Raw genomic sequence first — 22,333 nt, 5'->3', positions numbered from 1 at the left:
CAGTTACTATGATATGTCTTTGTAATAAAAGTTAAAAATTATGACGCAAGCTATAAATTAGAACTGTGCTTTGTCAATAAAATTCAGTGTCCCAAGTTATGTAAAGTTTTACTACTAATTTTTTATTATGGAAGTTACTCAATTTTTAGCAAATGAATTAATATTGGCTTTTGACCGGCTAGGTCTTTGACTCGGATAGGCGCGCTGGCCCCGGATCGAATCCGCCCAGCAGATTAACGACGAGGGCCGGTGCGCTGGCCAGCCGGGATGTGGTTTTAGGAGGTTTTCCACGTCCCACTAGGTGAATACCGGGCTGGTCGTCATGTCCCAACTCAGTTACACGACTTGCAGACATTTGAAAACGTTCGCCCTATTTCATGGCTTACACTAGACACAGACAGCTGGGGTACATTACTTACGTCCCTGGGGGTACAGGCTGGCGACTGGAAGGGCATCCGGCCACCCTCTGACACTAACACACTAACAATGCCACATCCACAGTAACAGGGCCGACCCCCTGTTGAAGTGGGACAAAGGCCCAAGAAAATGATGATGAATTAATACTGGCTTTTGCGTCATCCTGTTTCTGACATCATTCATACTACAACCAAAGATTTCATTATTACGTAATTGTCCAAAAGTTGGAAAAAATATGTATTGATAATCTAATAAATTAACGTTCACTTCATTTTCTGATTATCTCGGTTCATACAAAGGGATAAGATGGATACTACTTGGATGTTGACTTAGGAAAATTATTTATGTAACAATATGCACGAAAGCAGTGTTATTCAAGCAATAAAATTCCAAGTATGCTGGTCAGTCTATTACACTTCTAGTTATAAAAAGCCTAGATCTTACTTCACTTCATGATGCCGTTGGTTTGTCGAGTGGCTTCATTTAGCGGTAAATGGGGCACAGGTTGATCTTGCCGTACCACAGCCAATAACAAGAGCCCACAGTACTCTTGATGTTATATGAATTACTCTTGCTGCATTTGTTCTGTGCCCAATAAATACCATAGCTTGCCCATATTAAACATCCGCCAAAGCAACCAATTCAGTTTTCCCTGCTCTGCACTTCGGAAACAGACTTTTGTCTCCGCACTTTTGCATAGCCACACCGGCGAATACACAAAACCAACGACACCAACCGTCTCCTCGCGACTCCCAACTGCTACTTTTTTGGCGCGCTCGCACTCCCAGCGATAATGCGTCTACAATTTATTACACTCTTTGACAATAGCTTTCCCCTGACTAGGCCAGCGTGTCTACTTACAAAATGTTAACTTTCCAAGCGTATTCTCTTTCATAAATAACAAATAGTGAAACGCCCTGCTAAACCCGCAGGACAGGACAGGTAGTTGGAATTGCGGAAAGGGGCCAAAATGAGCGGCTGTCAGTTACACTCGAACACATAACTTTATTTATTTGACCAAACATTACAGTACAAATTCTTGAACTTAGTTATTGGCTAAATAAGCCACACTATCTTATGCCTTAAGGGCACAACCACTTTAATAAAAAAAAAAAAAAACGGCTAAAAGCCATGAACTCAAAATACAGACGCCAAAATGTTTGGAAGGCAGAAGGCCTCACGTTAAGTAAGTTCTATAACTTGGCTGAAGGCCCAAAAATCTAACACTTGAAAGCAACAACCTTAATTTAAAGACAGCTGAAGGCCGATGATTTAAGACTCAAGGCAAAACTATGCAAAAAAAACACGAGGCAGAAGGCCTTATCTTCAATTAAACTGAAGGCCCCAAACAGTCTGATGCTCGAAAAAGAAAGATCCTTAATTTAAAAACGGCTGAAGGCCCCATGACTTAAAACTCAAGGTAAAATAAATTTAAACAAAGCCTTATCTTAAATTAGGCTGTAGGCCCCAAACAATCTAATATTTGACAAACAAGGAACTTTAATTTTAAAACAGCTAAAGGCCCATGACTTAAAACACAACTAAAATAATTTTTAGTAGGCAGAAGGCCCACAGCTTTATCTTTAAACGATATATTAATCAGGCTGAAGGCTCAAACAATCTGACACTTGACAAATAAGGAATTTTAATTTTACAGCGGCTGAAGGCCCATGACTTAAAACACCACTAAAAACAATTCAACTGTAATTCAAAGCCATCGGCTACGAGCCATACAAATACACACAACAGAAAATAAGAAAAGGCAGTGCAGCTAACGGCGCTCAGAAGTTTCAGGGGTTGGCCAGCACTTGAAATACTAACGAACACTTAGGTGAGACAGGCAGTCGGCCCATCCATTCTCGATCCGATGACAACCCAACCAACAGACAGTCAATGGACCCACCGACAAGGTAACTTGCGCTCCACTCTACCAGCACACAACCAGGAGTTCAATGCAAACGTAAAAGGCATGAACGCCCATAGCAAAGAATACATTAAGCTTTCAAACTATACACCGTGCTGGACAGCGACAACACGGTGAGGAAAGGACACTGCCTGAATTTACGTCAATGGCCAGGTCATGTGACCGGAACGTTAACGGCCATAAGGCAGAAAATTACGCTCGTGCACTTCAATTAAAAATAACCAAATACAGTTAGATTCCAGCGGACAGTGGCTAAACCTTCGCCGACTCGAACACACACGTTGTTGCTCACGGGAATGTCCCAACAGCCAAGAACGGGAACCAAACGGCACAATGTGAACAGTCTTCACTTGCTGGTAAATTAAATCAGACCTCAACTTTCGTGTCCAGGGTCGGTGAGCCACGGACCTCGTAGCAGTGGGAACAGCCCCACACACTCCGACACCGCGTAGAGACCACCAGCGGACCTGGCCAAACTACGCCCCGCGGAGATTTCCTCGCTGCTCCACGCCAACCGACCGACTGCCACACATCAGCGTGGAGACAGCACTAAAATAACTGAGCAGTCCACATCACAAGCTACACACAGTTTCACGAACACTTGCACGAATGACTAGACAATACTAACGGCAGCGACCGTGCAATAACAAGGACGAATCACGAGTCGGCACAGGCAGGCAACCCAAAAGCGATCGCTGGCCAACATACACGTCGTCTGACAAGACGATCGGCCGACGACCAACCAAGGTGGTCCGCACTCAAGTGATATGTATCGGTCGGGCGAGACAAGGCTGTTCGGACCTCACTGCAGCTGCGCCCCGACTGAACTTCTGCCGCGTCCTAAGTCAAACACTGCAGGTCCGAACTGCACTGCTACCGCGTCCCACCTCACTGGCAGACCCGAACTCCCTCCGAACACGCGGCAGCCGGGAAGTAATAGCAGTCAGCAAAGATAATACGTCAGGGCTTGTATTGATAACCGCCGCTGCTGCCGCTCACGGGCAGGCAAGGCGGCTACGCAGTGACACCAGTAATTGAAATTAACATAATAAGGTGGTAGTAGAGTAAAAACAGGGTGTCAAATGAGATATGGCACGAACACGAGCCACGCGCTGCTCAAATAGCATTTGTAACTTGACAACATACACTCCTGGAAATTGAAATAAGAACACCGTGAATTCATTGTCCCAGGAAGGGGAAACTTTATTGACACATTCCTGGGGTCAGATACATCACATGATCACACTGACAGAACCACAGGCACATAGACACAGGCAACAGAGCATGCACAATGTCGGCACTAGTACAGTGTATATCCACCTTTCGCAGCAATGCAGGCTGCTATTCTCCCATGGAGACGATCGTAGAGATGCTGGATGTAGTCCTGTGGAACGGCTTGCCATGCCATTTCCACCTGGCGCCTCAGTTGGACCAGCGTTCGTGCTGGACGTGCAGACCGCGTGAGACGACGCGTCATTCAGTCCCAAACATGCTCAATGGGGGACAGATCCGGAGATCTTGCTGGCCAGGGTAGTTGACTTACACCTTCTAGAGCACGTTGGGTGGCACGGGATACATGCGGACGTGCATTGTCCTGTTGGAACAGCAAGTTCCCTTGCCGGTCTAGGAATGGTAGAACGATGGGTTCGATGACGGTTTGGATGTACCGTGCACTATTCAGTGTCCCCTCGACGATCACCAGTGGTGTACGGCCAGTGTAGGAGATCGCTCCCCACACCATGATGCCGGGTGTTGGCCCTGTGTGCCTCGGTCGTATGCAGTCCTGATTGTGGCGCTCACCTGCACGGCGCCAAATACGCATACGCCCATCATTGGCACCAAGGCAGAAGCGACTCTCATCGCTGAAGACGACACGTCTCCATTCGTCCCTCCATTCACGCCTGTCGCGACACCACTGGAGGCGGGCTGCACGATGTTGGGGCGTGAGCGGAAGACGGCCTAACGGTGTGCGGGACCGTAGCCCAGCTTCATGGAGACGGTTGCGAATGGTCCTCGCCGATACCCCAGGAGCAACAGTGTCCCTAATTTGCTGGGAAGTGGCGGTGCGGTCCCCTACGGCACTGCGTAGGATCCTACGGTCTTGGCGTGCATCCGTGCGTCGCTGCGGTCCGGTCCCAGGTCGACGGGCACGTGCACCTTCCGCCGACCACTGGCGACAACATCGATGTACTGTGGAGACCTCACGCCCCACGTGTTGAGCAATTCGGCGGTACGTCCACCCGGCCTCCCGCATGCCCACTATACGCCCTCGCTCAAAGTCCGTCAACTGCACATACGGTTCACGTCCACGCTGTCGCGGCATGCTACCAGTGTTAAAGACTGCGATGGAGCTCCGTATGCCACGGCAAACTGGCTGACACTGACGGCGGCGGTGCACAAATGCTGCGCAGCTAGCGCCATTCGACAGCCAACACCGCGGTTCCTGGTGTGTCCGCTGTGCCGTGCGTGTGATCATTGCTTGTACAGCCCTCTCGCAGTGTCCGGAGCAAGTATGGTGGGTCTGACACACCGGTGTCAATGTGTTCTTTTTTCCATTTCCAGGAGTGTATTTACACGAATAATATTCAGCGCAACTAATAAAGCAAACTTCGCAAAACACGTAAAAACTGTATGTTCATCCACGGAGTTGTGGTGTTACAAATTCTCTTTATCAATGGTAGAGCACCAGGTCGAATCACCAGACTGACCAGACTGACGTACAATTTTGCAGCCTGTGTGCCTTGGATAACCAAGAGAGTCGCACTGTAGACCGTAGCTCCTGGTGTAGGTGCAGTGTGTCTAGGCTGCAGACAGGTTGGTTACAGGCTCTCATCTGGCCTGTTCCTAACCAATACATAGCCATCAAAGCACCAAGGCACAGACCTCTACCTTGTCCTCCATTGAACTCTCGCTTGACGTCACTTAAGAATCAAATGGTGGTGGTCTGGGGTCAGTGGAATGCACGCTAGACGGCTTCTGGCTCGGAGTTATCCTTGAAGTGACCGATTTGTAACATTCGTTGTGTCACTGTGACATCAAATGCTGCTCAAATTGCTGCTGCAGATGCTGTACGATGCGCCTTAAAGGCGTTCTTGACTAACTTCAACTCACCACGTCCAGTCTCAAAGGTAACTAACGCTCACGACCTTTACAGCGTATATTTAAAGCAAAACCTTATTTGCATCCTCATAGTGGCACTATTAGCGCCAATCTTATGCGACTGACGTGAAATATGAATAGATATCAGCTTTCAGATGTAGATACACGCCTACCAACTTACGTTTGTGTCGCACGACTTCTTCTCGGTGCTGCGTTTCTTTCCGTCAGTGTGTTTGCATGATTTAGCTAAATTGGGTACAGTAATCAGAATCAGTAATTGAATTTGGCTAAAAGATAAAGGTTCCTATAAAGAGTACAGTAATCAGCAAGTGCTAAAGAAAGCATAGTTAAGAGTTGCACTTAGAACGTAAAATAGCAATTGCTCGTTGGTCGTGAATTCGGGTTTTGTGTACTAAATACGTAATTGGATATCTGTTTGACATTTGCGACTAGTTAGAGTAAATAGCAGAGAAAAAGGTGACAGACAGTGACCCATATTTATATTTTGAGAATTTTCGTGAGTGAATAACAATTGGTAACGAAGTTTAATAGCAACTGCGCATTATCGGTGACATTCAAAGATCGTGTTATCTTTACTATACGTTACGACCAATTGAGAAGCTATCTAAAGTTCTGATTACGATCTAGTTAGAAGGAATTAGAAATCGAAAGATATTCATATATTCTTCTCAGAAAAGAAAGAAAGGAAGAGAGCGATTTATTAATAATTCATAACTATTGCTATACTTAATTACAGATGAGTACTATCTCAGTAGCAGAATTCAAAGATATCGCGATTTGACGTCGGGAAAATTATCGTATTGAAGAAATGATAGCGGTTTATTACGGCTCATCAGAAGAATTCTTAAAGGTATCGTTTTATAGTTAATTTTTGCCTAAGCTAAAGTGAGGTTAAGATTTTAACGAATCAATTAGAATTTTTCAGGACTAGCCTGTCCCTCGCCGGGGTGCTAGTATTAGCTTTGCGCCCCCCTCCCTTTACAGGATAAAACCCATATTATTGAATCTTCATTTATTATCACACATACAAAACAAAAATAGAATTACTCATTCACTTCAAAAAGAAGATAAGAGAAAATATCCACTTTCCAAGCTTTTGTACTCACAAAATCATGACAATATCACTGATTTCAACATTGATATCGTGTGCAACGCAAATCGAAGATAAATAGGTTAGTCTACTTTGCTACAACGTCGACCTGATGTAATTTTTTATTATTTTTAATTTAGATCTTTCGCTGTGAGTTGCTGTGACTGGTAATGTTGGATAAATTTTGAGAGTTGTAGACAAATTCGAAAATACTGGTGTTAAAGTGTATAATTTAATATGTCCAATGGGGTTGTGCATCATCTACGAATAATGGTAAAAGTTCTCTTTCATTAAACAGATCGTTTTCATCAATATCAGAATTTAAGCCGCTGCTCAATTTATTTATTTATTTTTTAAACTTGAACAGAGCTATACGTTCTGTAGGAAGGAGAAATCTGCTTCATTTAAAAGTTCGAAACATTCGTCAAATTTTGTAGTAGAGGTGTACAGAAAGTAATGGTAAAAATGTATTTTAAAATACGTTTCTGGGCCTGTTACTGGCTGATCTTAACCTCATAGATGAAGTGTTTTTTTCCTGGGACGGGGACAGGTCGGTGCGAGAAATTTTGTCCCCGCACCAACATCTTCACTCACTGATTCTGCATCACTGATCATTTCTCTGAATGCGGATTAAGTCCGAAACGCAAGTTATTCGTTTTTAACTTGAGATATCATTTCGCCCTCTTCCGGAAGAACAACGGTTGATTTTTGTAAAGCTTTCCTGACAATGTCAATTTTGAACTGTATGTCGTACCAGACAACTATGGAGTAGATTAATTTAAACGACTTTAACTTTGCTATTAAAGAATTGGCCACGTTTGTACTTTCAGTATCTGTACTATCATCAGAGCAAATTTTATATAAATCACCATAGATCTTTCTTAAGTTGAAACGAAGTGCTTTCAACGCTTCGAATCTGCTCTCCCACCGGGAAGTGGACAACGGCTTTAAAGTGAAAGTAGGAACATCGCTAAGAAACATATAGATTCCTTGAGCTACAGAGAAAAAGCTGTTATTTCTAGTGTGTGTTTAGCAGCGTGATTCACTACTAAACTGACACTGTGTGCCGCGTAATGGATGTAAAATGCACGTGCGTTAAGGGCCTTTTCTGAAGACCAGTATTTTTACCTCTCATATTGACAAGTAATCTAACAGAAATGTAGTTAACCCCTGGCCAGTACATCTACATCGATACTCTGCATATCGATATACGTGCCTGGCAGAGTGTTCATCGAACCACCTTCACAATAATTCTCTATTGTTCCAAACTCGTACAGCGTGCGGTAAAAACGAGCACCTATATCTTTCTGTGTGAGCTCTGATTTCTCTTATTTTATTATGATGATGTTTCTCCCTATGCAAGTCGACGATAACAGAATATTTTCGCATTCGGAGGAGAAAGTTGGTGATTGGAATTTCGTGACAAGATCCCGCAGCAAAGAAAAACGCCATTGATTTAATGATGTCCACCCCAAAGCCTGTATCATTTCCAGTGACACCCTATCCCCTTTTCCTGGATAATACAAAACGTGATTCCCTTCTTTGAACTTTCTCGATTTTCTCTGTCAATCCTATCTGGTAAGGAACCCACACCGCGCAGCAGTATTCTAAAAGAGAACGGACAAATGTAGTGTAGGCAGTCTATTTAGTAGATCTGTTACATTTTGTAAGTGTCCTGCCAATAAAACGCAGTCTTCGGTTAGCCTTCCCCGCAACATTTTCTATGTGTTCCTTGCAATTTAAGTTGTTCGTGATTGTAATTCATTGGTATTTAGTTGAATTTACGCCCTTTTAATTTTACTGATTTATCGTGTAACCGAAATTTAACTGATTCCTTTTAGCACTCACGTGGATCATCTCACACTTTTCGTTATTTAGTGTTAAGTTCCAAGTTTAGCACCACACAGATATCTTTCCTAAATCGTTTTGAAATTTGTTTTGTTCTTCTGATGACTTTACCATTCGATAAACGACAGCATTATCTGCAGACAACCTAAGACGGCTGCTCAGGTTGTCTTCTAAACGTTTATATAGATAAGGAACAGCAAAGGGTCTATAACGCTACCTTGGGGTACGCCAGAAATCATTTCTGTTTTACTCGATGACTTTCCGTCAGTTACTACGAACTGTGACCTCTCTGACAGGAAATCACGAATCCCGTCACATAACTGAGACGATATTCCATAAGCACGCAATTTCAGTATAAGCCGCTTGTATGGCACAGTGTCAAAAGCCTTCTGGTAATCTAGAAATACGGAGTCCATCTGCATTCCCTTGTCAACAGCACTCAACACTTTGTGTGAGTAAAGGTTGTATTTCACGAGAAAGATGTTCGTTGTGTTGACTATGTGTCAATAGGCCGTTCTCTTCGAGGTAGTTGATTATATTTGATCACAGTATATGCTCCAAATTTCTGCTGCATATCGACGTTAATGATATGGACCTGAAATTTAGTGGATTACTCCTACTAGCCTTCTTGAATATTGACAGTATCTGTGATAACGAAAAATCCCTTTTTTTTTTTTTTTTTTTTTTTTTTTTTTTTTTTTTTTTGAGGATTCTAACCACTACTGAAATATGTTCTTCGTGTGCCACGTCATATTTGCAATCTAAAATAATAGAAAACTATTTCGACTGCTTTAAGTTAAAAATAATAATGTTTTTAATTCTTTGCCCCAATAAATAAATAATATCAGTTTGGATTTTATGACCGAGATAATGTGTGATGCGGGACAAGTTTTTGGACGCGAGCGACGTCATAGTCTAACACGTCATCGAAATTAGAAACACATTCAACTAGTTTCAAAAAACTTCCATCATCAGGCTGGAAAAGTTTTTCTGACTTCCCACTTAGCTCTAAACATTGACATGCTAAAAAGTAAATTAGATGAATTACTCTTTCTATTCAGTCATCCATCTTTCTTTCTCGCGTTCAGTTTCAAACTGGTTCATGGAGTCTACAGTCCTTCCTTCAAAAATCTCAGTTTTTATATGCAGGCATGTTCTGACGTTCAACAGATAGTAACCTTCTTTAATCCTTTATTTGGCAGTGTTGCTCTCAAGCAACATCAAATTTACGTTGGCCTTATGGGACAACAAACATTCCCCAGTGCCTTTTACTGGCATTGTTGCCTCCAGCAACGCTCCTTTACACACTGCGAATGCCAGTTGTTGTAATAGTTCAAGGTTTTCCACACGAGATGGCAGTTTGTGCAGTGGTGTTACAGAGATCTCCTCGTGTGAGCAACAGGTGTGTCATATTTGGGTTCTGAAAGAGTCGATTTCAATAAATTGGCAGTAATCTTAGCAGATTTTCTTCAAGAAATACCCAAAGGTGAGTATACAGCAGAAATATTTCAATCTAATATTGTTTTGAATTACGTAAATAGTATAAAACTTTTATGTTGCCTGTGAGCAACATTGCCCATAGTTGGGACATGTGCCATTAGTATATTACATATGATTACGGCGGATATTCAAAACAATAAAATCGTGACACTTGCAAGCTCATTTTGTGGTATCCAACCACTCTCAACAGTAAAATGATGGGACAGCAATGAAAAAAGAAGAATTGATGTGCCCTGTCCCAGTATTGTACGTCAGTACAACAAGCATGTGGGAGGAGTTGATTTTGCTGGTATGCTGATAGAACTCTACAGACTACCAATGAAAACTAGGTGTTGGTACAAGAGATAGTTTGGATTTATGCTAGATCTGAGTGCTGTAAATGCCTGGCTAGTATTTCGAAGAGAATCTCTGGACAAGAAGACCTCACTGAAGCCATTCAGGGCAGATGTTGCCAATGGTTTGATGTTTTCAGGGAAAAGGACAGTAGGAAGGCCCTCAACAGACATAACACTACCACAAAAGAAGAGGAGGAAGCCAACAGCTACGACTGTTACACAAGATGTCCGATTTGATAATATGGAGCATTGGCCTGTATACGGTCCCAAAGGTCGTTGTCGTTATTGTCCATCTGGATTTTCTACAGTCATGTGTTCAAAATGCAATCTAGTATTGGGCTTCGTTCCAAAGAGGAACTGTTTCCTAAAATTCCATTGCAAGAAGAACTAGAAGGGAAAATGAAACAGTTCTATTACACAGCAGGAATGCATAAATGTGTTTATAAATTAAATTATTCACGGACAGGAAACCTTTTGCTTGAGGTTATTGGCAAACACTTTTTTTTCTATAATATGTATAAGTGTGGTCTACTGCTGGCAATGTTGCTTGTAAGCAACATTTCATAATTTTTAAAATTTTTATCAAAAATTTCTAAAACTGACTGAATTGCATTTCTTTAAGCGTAATACACAAATATAAGCACTGAATTTTTTTTATTTTTATTTTCACCATTTGCCAAATAAAGGGTTAAATTCTCTTCTTTCTCCAGCTTACTTTTTCGGTTCTGTGCACTAGAAAGTTTCTTTCTCCGATCGCTTTCACCCATCTAAAAGAAATTAAATGTTGTATGTTCATGCTGTACTTAATATTCTGTATATTATCTACCCCCCCCCCCCCCCCCCCCATGAACCATGGACCTTGCCGTTGGTGGGGAGGCTTGCGTGCCTCAGCGATACAGATAGCCGTACCGTAGGTGCAACCACAACGGAGGGGTATCTGTTGAGAGGCCAGACAAACGTGTGGTTCTTGAAGAGGGGCAGCAGCCTTTTCAGTAGTTGCAAGGGCAACAGTCTGGATGATTGACTGATCTGGCCTTGTAACAATAACCAAAACGGCCTTGCTGTGCTGGTACTGCGAACGGCTGAAAGCAAGGGGAAACTACAGCCGTAATTTTTCCCGAGGGCATGCAGCTTTACTGTATGATTACATGATGATGGCGTCCTCTTGGGTAAAATATTCCGGAGGTAAAATAGTCCCCCATTCGGATCTCCGGGCGGGGACTACTCAAGAGGATGTCGTTATCAGGAGAAAGAAAACTGGCGTTCTACGGATCGGAGCGTGGAATGTCAGATCCCTTAATCGGGCAGGTAGGTTAGAAAATTTAAAAAGGGAAATGGATAGGTTGAAGTTAGATATAGTGGGAATTAGTGAAGTTCGGTGGCAGGAGGAAAAAGACTTCTGGTCAGGTGACTACAGGGTTATAAACACAAAATCAAATAGGGGTAATGCAGGAGTAGGTTTAATAATGAATAGGAAAATAGGAATGCGGGTAAACTACTACAAACAGCATAGTGAACGCATTATTGTGGCCAAGATAGATACGAAGCCTACACCTACTACAGTAGTACAAGTTTATATGCCAACTAGCTCTGCAGATGACGAAGAAATTGAAGAAATGTATGATGAAATAAAAGAAATTATTCAGATTGTGAAGGGAGACGAAAATTTAATAGTCATGGGTGACTGGAATTCGAGTGTAGGAAAAGGCAGAGAAGGAAACATAGTAGGTGAATATGGATTGGGGGACAGAAATGAAAGAGGAAGCCGCCTGGTAGAATTTTGCACAGAGCACAACATAATCATAACTAACACTTGGTTTAAGAATCATGAAAGAAGGTTGTATACATGGAAGAACCCTGGAGATACTAAAAGGTATCAGATAGATTATATAATGGTAAGACAGAGATTGAGGAACCAGGTTTTAAATTGTAAGACATTTCCAGGGGCAGATGTGGACTCTGACCACAATCTATTGGTTATGACCTGTAGATTAAAACTGAAGAAACTGCAAAAAGGTGGGAATTTAAGGAGATGGGACCTGGATAAACTAAAAGAACCAGAGGTTGTACAGAGATTCAGGGAGAGCATAAAGGAGCAATTGACAGGAATGGGGGAAAGAAATACAGTAGAAGAAGAATGGGTAGCTTTGAGGCATGAAATAGTGAAGGCAGCAGAGGATCAAGTAGGTAAAAAGACGAGGGCTAGTAGAAATCCTTGGGTAACAGAAGAAATATTGAATTTAATTGATGAAAGGAGAAAATATAAAAATGCAATTAATGAAGCGGGCAAAAAGGAATACAAACGTCTCAAAAATGAGATCGACAGGAAGTGCAAAATGGCTAAGCAGGGATGGCTAGAGGACAAATGTAAGGATGTAGAGGCCTATCTCACTAGGGGTAAGATAGATACCGCCTACAGGAAAATTAAAGAGACCTTTGGAGATAAGAGAACGACTTGTATGAATATCAAGAGCTCAGATGGAAACCCAGTTCTAAGCAAAGAAGGGAAAGCAGAAAGGTGGAAGGAGTATATAGAGGGTCTATACAAGGGCGATGTACTTGAGGACAATATTATGGAAATGGAAGAGGATGTAGATGAAGATGAAATGGGAGATACGATACCGCGTGAAGAGTTTGACAGAGCACTGAAAGACCTGAGTCGAAACAAGGCCCCCAGAGTAGACAATATTCCATTGGAACTACTGACGGCCGTGGGAGAGCCAGTCCTGACAAAACTCTACCATCTGGTGAGCAAGATGTATGAAACAGGCGAAATACCATCAGACTTCAAGAAGAATATAATAAATCCAATCCCAAAGAAAGCAGGTGTTGACAGATGTGAAAATTACCGAACTATCAGCTTAATAAGTCACAGCTGCAAAATACTAACACGAATTCTTTACAGACGAATGGAAAAACTAGTAGAAGCCGACCTCGGGGAAGATCAGTTTGGATTCTGTAGAAACACTGGAACACGTGAGGCAATACTGACCTTACGACTTATCTTAGAAGAAAGATTAAGGAAAGGCAAACCTACGTTTCTAGCATTTGTAGACTTAGAGAAAGCTTTTGACAATGTTGACTGGAATACTCTCTTTCAAATTCTAAAGGTGGCAGGGGTAAAATACAGGGAGCGAAAGGCTATTTACAATTTGTACAGAAACCAGATGGCAGTTATAAGAGTCGAGGGACATGAAAGGGAAGCAGTGGTTGGGAAGGGACTAAGACAGGGTTGTAGCCTCTCCCCGATGTTGTTCAATCTGTATATTGAGCAAGCAGTAAAGGAAACAAAAGAAAAATTCGGAGTAGGTATTAAAATTCATGGAGAAGAAATAAAAACTTTGAGGTTCGCCGATGACATTGTAATTCTGTCAGAGACAGCAAAGGACTTGGAAGAGCAGTTGAATGGAATGGACAGTGTCTTGAAAGGAGGATATAAGATGAACATCAACAAAAGCAAAACAAGGATAATGGAATGTAGTCTAATTAAGTCGGGTGATGCTGAGGGAATTAGATTAGGAAATGAGGGACTTAAAGTAGTAAAGGAGTTTTGCTATTTGGGGAGCAAAATAACTGATGATGGTCGAAGTAGAGTGGATATAAAATGTAGGCTGGCAATGGCACGGAAAGCGTTTCTGAAGAAGAGAAATTTGTTAACATCCAGTATTGATATAAGTGTCAGGAAGTCATTTCTGAAAGTATTCGTATGGAGTGTAGCCATGTATGGAAGTGAAACATGGACGATAAATAGTTTGGACAAGAAGAGAATAGAAGCTTTCGAAATGTGGTGCTACAGAAGAATGCTGAAGATTAGATGGGTAGATCACATAACTAATGAGGAAGTATTGAATAGGATTGGGGAGAAGAGAAGTTTGTGGCACAACTTGACCAGAAGAAGGGATCGGTTGGTAGGACATGTTCTGAGGCATCAAGGGATCACCAATCTAGTATTGGAGGGCAGCGTGGAGGGTAAAAATCGTAGAGGGAGACCAAGAGATGAATACACTACGCAGATTCAGAAGGATGTAGGTTGCAGTAGGTACTGGGAGATGAAAAAACTTGCACAGGATAGAGTAGCATGGAGAGCTGCATCAAACCAGTCTCAGGACTGAAGACCACAACAACAACATATTATCTACAACATATAATCCTTTTTCGTTGTTTATCATGAACATTTCTTGTCGGGCGTGGCTTATCTTCCGAATTTCAGAGGCAATATTTGTGTAATTATTGACCGAATTTAAGAATTTAACATACTATCATAATCTACACATTAAGAGCTAAAATCTTACGTTAGGTTTAACACGCTAAGACAAGTGCTGCATTTAGAAACTGTGTGTGTGAAGCTGATGTCGCTCGAATATTCCCACTTTGTTCATCCTTTACTCAAAAATGATAACATTTAGCTACTTCCAACAAAATTCACTTAAAATTTCAAACTTTCACGAAATTTTTTGTCGCTGACACCCCCACAAAATAATGGAAGGAGAAAAGTTTATTTTCGCTGTTCATGTTGTAAGTCTTTTCGTATCTACCGTGACCTTTACATTTATTACTTCCTTGTTACTAATGTTATTGGCAACACATCTTGTATATAATATTACAGATGTAAATAAGTGCATCTGCAACGTTATATCATTGTATAGCAAATAGTTCGGCAGATGTGACGTCGTAAATAATGGGAATTGTCGAAAACGAGCTTGAGCTTTAAATGGAGCGCAAATTACCCATTCTATAATCTTCCAGTGAGTTCCAGCACACTTCAAGCATAATTATTTCAACCCTTCTAGAAACTTTTCCTCACTTACATGTTTATTGTCAAGAATAATGGAATCAGAGAACTGTTGTGTTTGTTTTGTATTTCAACGTAAATCGTGAATGTACTGTACATATTACGAATGTTATGCAAGAAAATGTTAAATAGAAATTAAAGTAATACAGGGTGTATCAAAAGAACCATCCGATTTGGCACGTCTATATTCGTGAAACAAATAAACATAAACAATGAATTTTGTTTTTTGATGAAGGGGAAACTCAAAAGCTTTTTTCATATCTTTTCATAGGTGTTCAATATTCCCCCCTTGTGATGCAAGGCATATGTCAATGCGGCATTCAAATTGCTTCCACACTGCAGCGAGCGTGTCTTGAGTTACAGCTTACACAGCCAGTGTTATGAGATGTCTCAGTTAATTTGGAGGCACATAAATAGAGTCTTTTTAAGCCCCCACAAGAAATAAATCACATACGGTGACTTTGGAGGCCAGTCGTGTAAGGCTGAATCATTTGGTACAGTGCGACCTACCCATCGTTCAGTAATCCTTTGATTTAAAAATTCCCACACTTCCAGATGCTAGTGTGGCGGTGCCCCATCCTGTTGGCAAGTGAAGTCGTTTCAATCAGTCTCCAATTGCGGGAAAAGATAGTTGTCAAGCATATCGAGATATGTGCATCCTGTAACAGTGTTCTCGGCAAAGAAAAATGGACCATACACCATTTGCCATGAAACTGCACAAAACACATTAAATTTTGGAGAGATCCTTCCATGTTCTACAACTTCATGTTGTTTCGTACCCCATATTCTCACGTTATGACGGTTCACCTTCCGATTGAAATGGAATGTTGCCTCGTCACTGAACACTAAGCATGGAAGAAAACTGTCATCCTCCATCTTGTCAAGAACGATATTACAGAACTCCACACGTTGTTGTTTGTCACCTTCACGAAGAGCTTGCAGTTGCTGAATTTTGTATCGTTTCATGTGTAAACGTCCACGCAACACACGCCAGACCAGACGGACATCGGCATCATGTTGAGCTGTCGAGCTGCACGGCGAACAGATTTCTACGGACTCCTTGTGAAACTGACGGATGCGTGGCAGACACTCAGGGAAGGCCCGGCGATTTGCCTTTGCACAAACGATCTATTTCTCGGAATTGTTCATGCCATCTTTAATATTTCTAAAATTTAAAGAACCTCTCTCACACCGGCCTGATTTAGCTTCACTGATCAGGATAGTAAAAAACATGCGTATATTAAGGGAATTTTCATTGACAAAGCAGGCTTATCACATTCACACAGTTCAATACTGTTCTATCCTGATTAAATTGAGCTTAACTTAAATTCCATAAGGCAGTGAAGCAATTTCGAAGTCTCGGTGCGACGAAAATTGTCAGTCGATCTCCTAGAAACATTTGTAATAATGATTAACTTTCGGTGATCACATGGGGAAGACCGGAGATCTGCTGGTAAGACCGTGTTAGCCTATTTATTTGAAGTAACTGGATATCTTGAGCATACAAAACGGCAGGTTCGTCCAGTGTAAATCAGACGTTCCCCACTGATCCCGTGCAACACAGCGTAGTAAGCAGACACTGTCAATAATAATAATCCGTTAAATAATACGCGAACACACTTACTTTAGTTTAGTTCATGTATTAAATTCCTTCTCATACAGAATCTCATCAAGATGGCAACTAGCTCAACAATACATACATATACCTCCTTCTTTCACGACTAATCGGCAAGAAGTCCCCTATTCTTTTTCCTAAGAGAAAACATAGATAGCAGAGAAGCTATTCCATGGAGTAAATGGACGCTCCAAGGAATAATTGGGCTTCAAACTACTTTGCATTGATAATCGGTAAGATAAGAAGAGATATTTCGAGATATGTACTGAGTTATATAATTTATAAAATTTCTGAAAATATCGTAGAGAGACCGTTGCAAGAGACATTACACATCGTCTAAAGCTCTGTGCTGCAGTAGGGTCCACAGTGTACCAAGTAAGAAAGTTACGCTGAACAATTATTACTGACGCTCATTGTGCAAAACGTAGAACACAAAGCGCTTTCTGTTGTTCCGACACCATTTTTACTAGAGCTGAAGTGGGCGCACACAGCTCGTACCTAACAGGAACCATGTAAAACTCGAGAGTTTGTTCTTTGCAATAATAATTTGTTCAAGCACATATCTAAAAAAAACATAATAGTTACGATTTTTTAAATTGGATGGTACTTTTTGATACGTCCTGTATAATAAATATAACTTTCGTACAAACACGAGATTATGATGTGTGTTTGCAAACCATGATCGAGAGAACAAATTCTTACACGTTGTTTCATAACATATGCCTCACCTTCTGTATGATGAACATCCCACTTTGGTTTCTGGAGGACCTGGTGCTGTCGTACTGCATACGTGAATGCCGCTACGGATACCGATGCTCACGTGTCGTGTGGACCGGAACCGGAAACAACGCAGGTTTGTCTGAATGATGTGCGCAACCCTGCGCCGGTTTCGGCTGGCTCGCCCCAAACGGCCGTTTCCTACCCTCTGCGTACCAAACTGGAGGCTGTATCCCGTACAGAATACGAGTATTTCCAGTATTCAATTTACATAAAGCAGGGCCCAAATAAATATGTGAGTCACAGGCGCTTGAAACCTGATAGTACACCAGCCGCTGTGGCCGAACGGTTCTAGGCGCTTCAGTCCGAATCTGCTACGGTCGGCTGGTCGGAGTGGCAGAGCGGTTCTACGCGCTACCGTCTGGAACCGAGCGACCGCTACGGTCGCAGGTTCGAATCCTGCCTCGGGCATGGATTTGTGTGACGTCCTTAGTTAGGTTTAAGTAGTTCTAAGTTCTAGGGGACTGATGACCCCAGAAGTTAAGTCCCATATTGCTCAGAGCCATTTGACCATTTTTGCTACGGTCGCAGGTTCGAACCTGCCACGGGCATGGATGTGTGTCCTGTACATATGTTAGGTTTAGGTAGTTTCTGAGTCTAGGGGACTGATGACCTCAGATGTTAAATCTTATAGTGCTTGGAGCCATTGGACCCTGATAGTACGAATTAATACCTTCCATAAGACGAGGAATTGCGCCTTATACAAGATATCTATTTTTGTTTTACCCAGACGTGTTTCATCACTTTTTTGCTGTCTTCAGTGGGCAATTTTTTATTTTCTTGCTTACATGATGCTATTGGGCATTTGTTTTGGAAATTTGAGGTAAATTCCTGTGGGACCAAACTGCTGAGGTCATCGGTCTGTAGGCTTACACACTACTTAATCTAACCTGCATTAAGGGCAACACACACACCCACGCACGAGGGAGGACTCGAACCTCTGACAGGGGGGCCGCTGGACATTTATGTTGGTAGCTAGTCTGCTACACAATATACAACTTCTCATGGCTTTGAGGTTGAAGTGCGTTCTCGTGTGTTGTTGGCGGGGTGAATAGGCTGATTTCGTGACATATGGTCGCTTGACACTGCACTTCCTCCGATTTTTAAAAACATAGGCACAGTTTTCGCCGCCATTACGTGTTGTTGTAATGCTGTCCAATAGAAGGCTGTGTGACTTTAGTACAGCGACTCCCTCTGTCTTTGCCATCCAAAAGTAGAGTGCTGGGGTTAACACTCCGCCACAGTACAATCACCTGAGTAATAAATCCATTGAGGACTTTTCAACACTTCTAAAGCTGACCATGTCGACTGCTGCTGATGTGATTTTGAAGGGAAACGAGAAGAAAACATCAACAACTAAAACTAAAACCACGCAGTCCCCGTGTTTTGGCGGGCGGCAACCGTCGAGCATTAAGGAGTGTGGTTGTAAAAAATAGATGGGAGTGAATGGAAGGAATCCAAAACCCAGGCAATCATTGTAGACAAAACCACCCCTTCCTTCCATCTCCTTCATTTTTATATCACTATCCACAGCCATCCTATCAACCTCACCCCCACCTTCACATACCTTGGCGTCACCCTTGACCGTCGCCTTTCCTGGACCCCCCCATCTCCAGACAGTCCAAGCCAAGGCCCACTCCCAACTCCGCTTCCTCAAACACCTCCCCAGCCGCACATGGGGTTTGGACCCCTCCACTGCCCTCCACCTTCATCCGCCCCATCCTCTGTTATACCCATCGTGCCTGGATCTCCACCCCTCCTACCTACTACAAGTTCCTTCAAATCCTAGAAAGCCATGCGTTCTGCCTCGTCTACCGCATCTGACTTCCATCCGCCAAGCAGATCCTCTATGACTTAATTCCTTTCCCACATCTCTTCCTCTTCCTTGTACAGATACGGATCCTTTACACCTCCCATAAACTTGATCCCCCTCACCCGCTTGTCTCTCCCGTCCTTTCCCACCCCAATCCACTATCGCACCTGTACTCCTGCATCCCACCCGCTCCATCTTACCACCCTCCACACCCTTGCCCAAGGTGGCTTCCGTCAACTCCCCCTCCTGAATGATGCCTCGTCCCCTCCATCTACCCATCCTACCATCTCCCTCGTAACTTCCTTCCCCCTCCTCTCTCCCTCTCCTCCTCCCCCCCCCCAGGCTTCCACACCCAACCGTACCCTCGCCCCTCCACCTCACTTCTTCTCTTCCACTGGCGTCCTCCCCACCTCCCTCCTACCCTCCCCTATTCCCTGTGGTAGGCGCTCCTCCCTTTTTTTCGTGCAGTAGTGTGTGCAGTGCGTCGATGATCATCATCGATGTTTTCTGTGCGGTGTTTCTTCGTTCCAGTGCAATAGTGTCTCTTCAGTGTTCTCCATCATTCGACAGTGTACTCATTATGCCTTTATGTACAGTTGCACTAGCTTATGCAATTCAATGTCTTCAGTTCGAACGTCTCCGTTATTATCATTCTGTGTGTCACCTGTTTTTTCATATTCATCTTTTCTGTATATCTGTCTACATGTTATCTCGTCTCTGGTTTTCTATGGCTGAAGAGTGGCATAGATAGGCCGCTGCCGGCCTACCTTTTGTGCAACGTTTTAAAATAACAATAAAGAAAAAAGGAAGGAATCACTCGCGAGTTCCAAATTCATATCAACTGTGCAGATAGCACAATGGCGGAGGACGGAGCATAAGGAGTTAAAATGAATGGGGTACAATGGTAGAGGAACTCCTCATAGGTCATACATTTCTGTAGTTCATGCTAAGCGACCATTGAGGTGGTGTAAGGAGCTATGCCGCTCGACAGTGGTTGACTGTAACTTGTGGCAAACAAATAGAAGGGATTGGGTTTGGTGAGTACCCAGAGAACGTTACCAGCCATCATGTGTAGTGTCGACAGTGAAGTACAGAAGAGATGGTGTTACAGCTGGCAGTGTTTTAGGTGGTTAGGGTGTGGTCCCACTACTGCGCTTAAGAAAACGGTAAATGCGGGAGGATATGAACACATTTTACAGCAATGTTTACTGCGAACAGTAGAGGAGCAGTTGAAGGACAATGATTTTTTACATTAGCATGACTATGTGTGCTGCCATAAAATAACTTCTGTGAGACAATAGTCTCTAGGAACTAACATTCCTGAAATAGATTACCTTTCTAGAATCCTGAGCTGAGCCCAATGGAACACTTCGGGATGAATTAGAACTTCGACTTCGATTCAGGCTCCGGTGTATAACATCACTACCTTTTCTGACTTCGGCTTTTGAGGAAGGATGAACTGCCACTCCTCTACAGTCATTCAGACACATCATTGAAAGCGCCCCCAGCAGAGTTCACGACCTCATCAAGACGAAGGGTGAACACTTCCCATACTAATGTCCACGACTAGGTGTCCGGATTCTTTTGATCGGAAAGTGTATGTAGAACTTCATAGGTATTTCTTTAGATTCAAGTGTAAGGAATAAAATTTTGATATTCGTTTTTATTTATCCATGCTGTCGTAATAAAACGTACACCCATCTACTGTTACTGATAAGTCAGATATACGTACAGTGCTTAAAAATAATTTCCTGAACATTGCTGGTGACTTAAATAAAAGTTAGTTACTATAGGGAATCATATAACGCTTTTGGCAAATGCCTTTCAGAGACTGATGCCTGAAACACTCCTCTATGAAACTGACAAACGGGAGATTGAGTCAATAATTAAATCACTGAAGACTAAGGACTCTCATGAATATGATGGAGAGCTTAGCAGAAAATTAAAGTACTGTGCTGCACATGTTAGCCCTCTACTTAGCCATATTTGTAATTTTTCCTTTAAGCATGGTCAGTTTCCTTAACGATTAAAGTACTCAGTAGTAAAGCCGGGATGTTGTAGACAATTTTAGACCTCTTTCTAGGCTATCAGTGTTTTCTCAAGTTATTGAAAAGGCTGTGTATGTATGGATAATTGATCATTTTATTTCACATAATTTGCTATCAACTTTACAGTTCGGTTTTAGAAGTTGTTTAACAACTGAAAATGCTATATTCTCTTTTCCTTATTAGGTACTAGATGGATTAAACAAAATGTTCCGAACGCTAGGCATCTTTTTTGATTATCTAAGGCGTTTGATTGTGTTGATCACAAGATATTGCACCAGAAGTTGGATCATTATGGAATATGGGGAGTAGCTCACAATTGGTTCACCTGTCACTTTAAAAAAAGACAGCAAAAAGTCATTATTCACAGTGTTGAGAATGGTTATGATGTGCGGTCCGAGTGGGGCATGGGGGTGTGCCCCAGGGATCAGTGCTGGGGCCGCTCCTGTTCCTTATTTATATAAATGACATGCCCTCTAGTATTAAGGGTAATTCTAAAATATTTCTGTTTGCTGATGACACTAGTTTGGTAGTAAAGGAAGTTGTGTGCAACATAGGCACTGTTTCAAATAGTGCAGTACATGTCATAGGTTCATGGCTTGTAGAAAATGAACTAAATTAAATCATAGTAAGACTCAGGTTTTACGGTTTCTAATACGCACTTCAACAAAACCCGACGTTTTAATTTCATAAAATGGGTATATGATTTTTGAGACTAAACAATTCAAATTTCTAGGTTTTCAGATAGAAAGTAAACTGTCGTGGAAAGCCCACGTTCAGGATTTTGTTCAAAGACTTAATGCTGCCATTTTTGCTATTCAAACAGTACGAGAAGTAGGTGATAGTTCGACACGAAAAGTAGTCTCTTTTGCTTGTTTTCATTTGCTTATGACGTATGGTATTATATTTTGGGCTAGCTCTTCCAATTCTAAAAGGATATTTTTGGCTGAGAAACGGACGGTTTGGACCCCTGTTCATTAATCTGGGTATTCTGACATTAATTTCTCGAAATATATATTCTTTACTTTAGTTTCTTGTTAATAATATCAGTTTATTC

The sequence above is a fragment of the Schistocerca serialis genome, chromosome 6 (genome assembly GCF_023864345.2).
Source record: "Schistocerca serialis cubense isolate TAMUIC-IGC-003099 chromosome 6, iqSchSeri2.2, whole genome shotgun sequence".
In the NCBI taxonomy this organism is placed as follows: domain Eukaryota; kingdom Metazoa; phylum Arthropoda; class Insecta; order Orthoptera; family Acrididae; genus Schistocerca; species Schistocerca serialis.
This window is presented reverse-complemented; position numbering follows the sequence as displayed.